The sequence below is a fragment of the Lagopus leucura genome, unplaced genomic scaffold (genome assembly GCF_019238085.1).
Source record: "Lagopus leucura isolate 7727_CA_CO unplaced genomic scaffold, USGS_WTPT01 Super-Scaffold_100057, whole genome shotgun sequence".
Taxonomy (NCBI): domain Eukaryota; kingdom Metazoa; phylum Chordata; class Aves; order Galliformes; family Phasianidae; genus Lagopus; species Lagopus leucura.
Genome location: NW_024962303.1, coordinates 313,020 through 318,893, shown reverse-complemented (window position 1 = coordinate 318,893; position 5,874 = coordinate 313,020). Strand labels below are relative to the sequence as shown.

At 64.5% G+C, this 5,874-nt stretch overlaps 1 protein-coding gene across 1 annotated transcript in view; it reads right to left on the bottom strand.

The window, feature by feature from the left end:
* BCORL1 (BCL6 corepressor like 1) overlaps positions 1-55 on the bottom strand; it is a 20,829-nt gene extending 20,774 nt beyond the window's left edge. The window contains exon 1 of the mRNA XM_042886415.1: positions 1-55. The gene's annotated coding sequence lies outside the window, so the exon portion shown is untranslated.
* Positions 56-5,874: the final 5,819 nt, after the last annotated feature.

Below are 5,874 nucleotides of genomic sequence, written 5' to 3'. Positions count from 1 at the left end.
TCGACGAGGCGGGCGACGGAGCGGGGAGAGCGGCGGGGCGAGGCGGGCCCCTGCCCGGAGGAGGCGGCGGGTCGGACCGCGGCGCGGCGAGCGGCGGTTCGGCGGCGGCGGAGACACTGGCAGCGGCAGCCGGAGTGTGAGGGCGAGAGCGAGCCGCCGCCGCCGCGGGGGATGACGGGAGCCGTAGTCCGCCCGCCGCGCCCCGCCGCCCGCCGCGCCGCCCCGCGGACTGCAGCTCCCGGCGTGCCCCGCGCCCGCCCTGCCCGCGATGGGGGGGGCGCTGTGCGGAGCCGGCCGAGTCCGGAGAGAGGGAACGGGCGGCGGGGAGGGAGCGAGGGAGGGAGGGAGGAGGGGGCTCCGCGCCCGGCACGGCCCGCGGCGGGAGGAGGGAGGGAGGAGGGAGGGACGCGGATAAGGGGGGGGGGGGGCGGCGGGGGTTGCTCCCCGCCTGGGAGGGGCCGCTCCGCACCCACGAGCGGGTGGAGGCGCGGCGCGGGGGGGAGCGCACGCACGGCGCGCACCGCACACCCGCACCGCGCCGGGGCACCGGAGCCCGCACCCGCAGGGGGAGGGAGCGGAGAGTGGGGGGAGGGAAGAGGAGGAGAAGGAGGAGGAGGAGCGGGCGGAGGCCGGGAGCTGCACGGCGGGCAGCGCTGGACGGGCACCGCGCGGCGGAGAGCGAGCGCGGAACCCGCACCGCACCGCGCACCTCCGCTGCCCGCAGCCCCGCGGCGGAACGGGCGTGGAGTGTCCGAGCGGCCCCGCCCCGCCCCGCCCCGCCGGGCCGACGTGGGCTCGGGCAGCGCGGCCCCGGGGCGGCGGCGGACATGGCGCTCGGGTGTCGCCCCCCACCACACCCGGGGTTCGCCCCGCGGAGGTCCCCGCCGCCCCCCGGCCCCGCGCAGCGCCGTGCGGGGGAACGGCGGAAAGGACGGCGGCGCCGGGGCGGTGCGGAGCGCCTCGCGGTGTACGGGGACCGAGACAGGAGGAGGGCGGCCGAGGCCTCGGGGCTGCGCTCTGCCGCTCGGGAGGGCACTGAGCTCGGGAAGGCCCGGAGGGAGGGAACCGCTCCCGCGGAGTGGGACGATGCGGGTTCTGCCCCGCACCGCACCTCCCCACCGCCTCCGGGCTGCGCGCGGCCCCGTGCGCTGCGGCCGCACGGAGCCGGGACTCCAGGTTCGGAGGCCGGAGCTGCCCCTCGAGCTCCCGAGGCGCTGCCCTATTTGCGTAGCAGTGCCGTTAATGCCTCCCGGTTCGCGGTGCCCCATCCCGCAGCGCTCGGGGTGAGTGGTGCAGGCTCCAGCACAGCTCTGCTCCCGCTGCTGTCACTTGGAAATGGCCCACGCTTCGACATCTCCGGGCTGGGACAATCCATACCCGGGAGCTCTGAAAGGTGCTGCTAAAAAAATTCTGCGGCTCTTCCGAAAAAAAAAAAAAAAAAAAAAAAAAAAAAAACTCGTAAAAAACAGACGCTCCTTAAAAATGGGGAAATCTGAGGAATACGAAGCATCCCCCATGGGATTGAGGTGCTAAAAACTCTACGGGGCATCCTCCATTGGGTGAAACATGAGATCCTGACAGTTCCACGGGACAGCTCCCCCAGGCCCCACCGCGAGCCCCGCTCCCCTCCCGCAGCCCCCCGCTGCTCTGTGCTCCCTGTGCTGTGCACGGGGTTCATCCCACCCCACGTGTCCCCACTGCACAGCACTGCCCGAGGTGGAGCCGTGGCGGCTGGAGCGGCGCTGGGGCTCTGTGCTCGGGGGGCCATTGCTGCGGGGGCTGCTGGGCTTTCTGTGGGGCAATTCCTACAGCTTCAAAGAGTGAGGCTGCATCCACAGCCGGGCAGACGGCTCAGCTCGGTTTTATTGGCGTGCGACAGCAATAAAAGGTGTCAGCTCCCACCGCAGACCCCGCCGTGCCGTTTTCCATCCCAGCTACAGCTACAGAATTATGACTTCTCCCACTGAAACGGCTGCCGCCGCCTCCTCCTCCTCCCTGCATCCCAACCCCTTCATGGCTCTGTGCTGGGAAGGGTGATCCCTGCTCCCAGCTGTGGGCTGTGCTGCTTTGTGCCATCCACGACTACTGCAGGGAGCTCAGACCAGGGCTCGTCCCTGCTGTGTCCTGCAGGAGGTTCATTGCAGGAGGCCGAGGTGACAGTCACTGCACTGCCATATCCATCCTTCTTCCTTGGCCTTAGAAGACACTGCAAAGCAATAGAGGTTTGGGATGCCTGGGACGTGGCACAGCTCTGAGCCTCTCCCTGCTGCAGCTCAGCTGTCTGCTGTCCCATCCCCAGGTCTGGCTTCAAGAGGCACCGAGCGCTCCTAATTGTGATCGCAGACAAAGAGAGCCGGCCTTTGAAGGCTGCACACGCGGCGTCTGGCAGCACGTGCCTGCAGATCTGCCACGCTGCCGGCAGCCCCGGGGACACGGGGAGCTGGAGGTAGGAGCACTGCTGGTGCCCGGCTGTGGGATTTGCCCCGGGCTCTGGGAGCAGCTCCCAGCCCAGTGCCGTGCCCAAAGGCTGACGGCACCCAGCAACGAGCTCCGTGTCGGCCACCATTCACAGTGCTGGCAGCGTGTGGCTGCATGCAGCTTTGTGTCCAGCCTTTGTCTTTAGGGGACATTCGGCCCCATGGGAGGTTTTGGGACCAGCCATGCGTCGGTATCACACTGCTATCCCAGGACTGTCACCCTCATCCCTGCTGGCAAGCATCTCTGTGGATGCAGAGCCCCGAGAGGTACAGGTGGCAGCTGGGGTGCACTTACTGGGGGGATGCAGGGGCTTTCCCCTAACTGCTCAGCTGCCTGGGGACACACGGGGACAAGGGGACATGGGGACACGGGGACACTCGGGGTGTGGGGACAGTTGGATATCTGTCACCTCCAGGACACCCAGCGAGTGACACTGCGGCGCAACCCAAGTGACCCGAGCAGCAGTGACAAGTCTGGTGGCCAGCAGCCCGCATCCCCCCGCCTGCTACCGACCTCCATGAGGAAGCACATTGCCACCACAGGAGCCACACGGGTGGCGGCCGCCTGTCCTCAGGGGGATCGGCACCACTGCAGGCACCAGGGTCCCGGCTCCGGCATCGCAGCGGCAATCTCTCGCGCAGGTTGTGCCGTGCTGGATACGGCATCTCCATGGAAACCCTCCCGCTCAGGCTGTGCGGGCTCGGGAGATGCCATCTCCACGGAAACGCGGGGCTGTGCAGGCCGGGATGCGCGGACCGTGCCTGGATGCTGCGGATAGGGGCTGTCCTGAGCTATGGGGTGACGTGGGATGAGCGGTGCCGCTGCTGCGGCTGGAGGGAGCCCGGGGAGGAGGGGACAGGGATGGCACTGCGGACCCCAGCATGGGGGAGCTCCGCCGTGAGAGGGAGCGGTGCGGGACCGGCTGATGGCCACGGGGGCCCCGTTACAGCCGGGGGGACCCGGGGTTGATGCCGGCAATGCCATAGCATGGGAAGCCGGGGGGCCTCCGGCGGGGGCTGAAATTTCACCCTGAGGAATAGCCCGGATGAAGTACTTTGCAGGTTATTTATAGCCTCCCCTAAAAAAAAAAAAAAAAAAAAAAAAAAGAAAGAAAGAGAGAAAACAACAACAAAACCCCCTTTATTTCTTGACTTTAAATCTGCCTTTTCCATTCATTCCGTTCTCGAGGGACACGCGCAGCCCCGGCACCGGATGGCCAAATCCCCCCCCTCCCCAATCCCTCCAGGAGCTCCCCATGGGGTCTCCACGCCGGGCACGGCCGCTCCGGGCTCGGCTCAGCTCGGCTCGCTCCCTCCGGCCCCGCTGGCAGCTCGGCCGCCCTCACCCGGGCTCCGCGCGCTGTAAACCTGGCTTTGACGTCGCCCGGAAAGTAGGCCAGTAAGAGCAAACTGCAGCCGCTCGCAGCAGCCCTCTCCGGGGACGGCGTGCGCATTAGCAACACCGCTGCTCTCCGGGGGTTCCGCGCTTGGTGGAGGACCGCGGTGTTCTCTCGTCTCGGTGCGTTCGGACTCGCCCGAGCTCCTGGGGCGCTGTGCGGTACCGGCAGCTGCCCGGAGGGATCCCCAGCAGCCCCTTCCTGCAGCGCCTTTGCAGCTCCTGATTTATTTTTTTTTTAATTAAAAAGCGAGCACCGATGTGGCTGCGCTCTGTAGCCTTATTTCTGTGGGGGTGTCGGGGTGATGTGATCTACCCTCGGCACGGGGGCAGCCCGGGGGGGGCTGCACGGGGCACAGTGTCCTCAGCAGTGTCCCCTGCTGCTGCTGGGTCCTCCTGTGACCTCCCCCCCGTCACTCATAGCAATGCTTTCTCCATTTATTTTGGAAGTATTTCCGGATACTGGAAGCCTCAGCCCAACTCCTATCTGGCCATTCCTGGATTAGGCACCGGCAGCCAAAACTCAGCATTGAAGCTGCCTTCAGACTGAGGAGCTGAACGCCAGCAGGTCTGTGTCACTTGCTCAGGTGGGCACAGCCTGTGACAGCCTTTAACTCTGCTCTTCTGCAGGGATCTGAGCACCCTTCAGTCTGGATGGCCTCAGTGCTCCCTGAGACCAGCACCCAGAGGCCCTAACAGTGCCACCATCACCACAGTGCCTCTGCCATGGGGGAGCTGAGAAGGCCCCACGGCCTCTGTGTCCCAGGCAAGACACCCCACCAGGGAGGCTGAGCTGGCTGCAGAGGGGCTGCAAACACCTCAGCCCAGGCACTGCCTTCCCCCTGGCTCCAGGGCATTTCAGGTTTTACTAAAACAAACAAATCCTGTGACATCCCCAGGGGCTGTCAGCAAAGGTTTCCAACAGCATCTGGGGCAGAAAGAAGCTGGGGTTGGACCTGGGGGCACCAGCCCTGCAACAGGATCCTTGGCATCGTGGTATGGAAACAATTGCCTTTTCCTTTCATTTTTTTTTTTTTTTTTCAGCCCTGTGCTGTGTTTCCCAACAACACAACTGCATTCCTGCCCATAGTGAGCTTTAACTAGCAGCCCCAGGGCACTGCATGGGGCTGGTGATGCCCCAGCAAGGGCAGAAGGGCAGCATCCACTCTGTATCCCTCTTACTCCCACATCAGCCCAAAGTGAAGCAGCTTCTCCTTTGCAGTGTGAGACAGCCCAGCATACGCAGGAGTATGGAATGCCACAAGTTGGGTGGACTGCCCCAGGGGACAAGGATATGCCCTCACCCCCACACAGCTGTAGAGGACATGGGGGGAGCCAGCCTGGCTGCAGCACCCAGGCAGGAGGATGTTGCTCCAGTGCCAGGGATGTGGTTCCTCAGAACAGCAGCAGCTCCAGCAGCAGTCCCTCCTTTGCTTGGGACAGGGAGTGTTTCTCCAGCTGGCACAAACAAAGCACACGTGGGAAGAGATAGGAAGGCTCCCAGCCTGCTCCCATTTCATTGTACTGCTGCAGCACAGTGCATGGCCAGCCTCAGGCCTGCAGGGACAACCCTAAGTGCCCCCATTTGAGGAAGACACACATAGCTTAGCTGTGGGGAAGATGGCTATGCTGGGGCAGAGACCCCCACAGAGACCCACTGCTCACCAAACCACTGAAGTCATGAGAGGAGGCAGAAGGCACACAGAGCAAGCTGGAAGTCAATTTAGCCAAGATGAAATTATATATGTAATAAACAAGGTATTAAAGACAAAAACTAGAGGCAGATGAGATCCAGTCTAGCACTGACAGTGCTGCGGCAGTGGCTCCACCTTCTTGCCACGCTCCCCCCCACTCCCAAGCTGCATCCCAGCAGCCTGACCCACAGCAAGCCATTCCCATTACCATGGGATACAGAGGCCTGCCCTGCATCAGGCCCCAAGGACAGGCAGCAGAGCACCAGCTGTTCTGTCCCCAGGGCAGCCACATAGACTGCACACACAC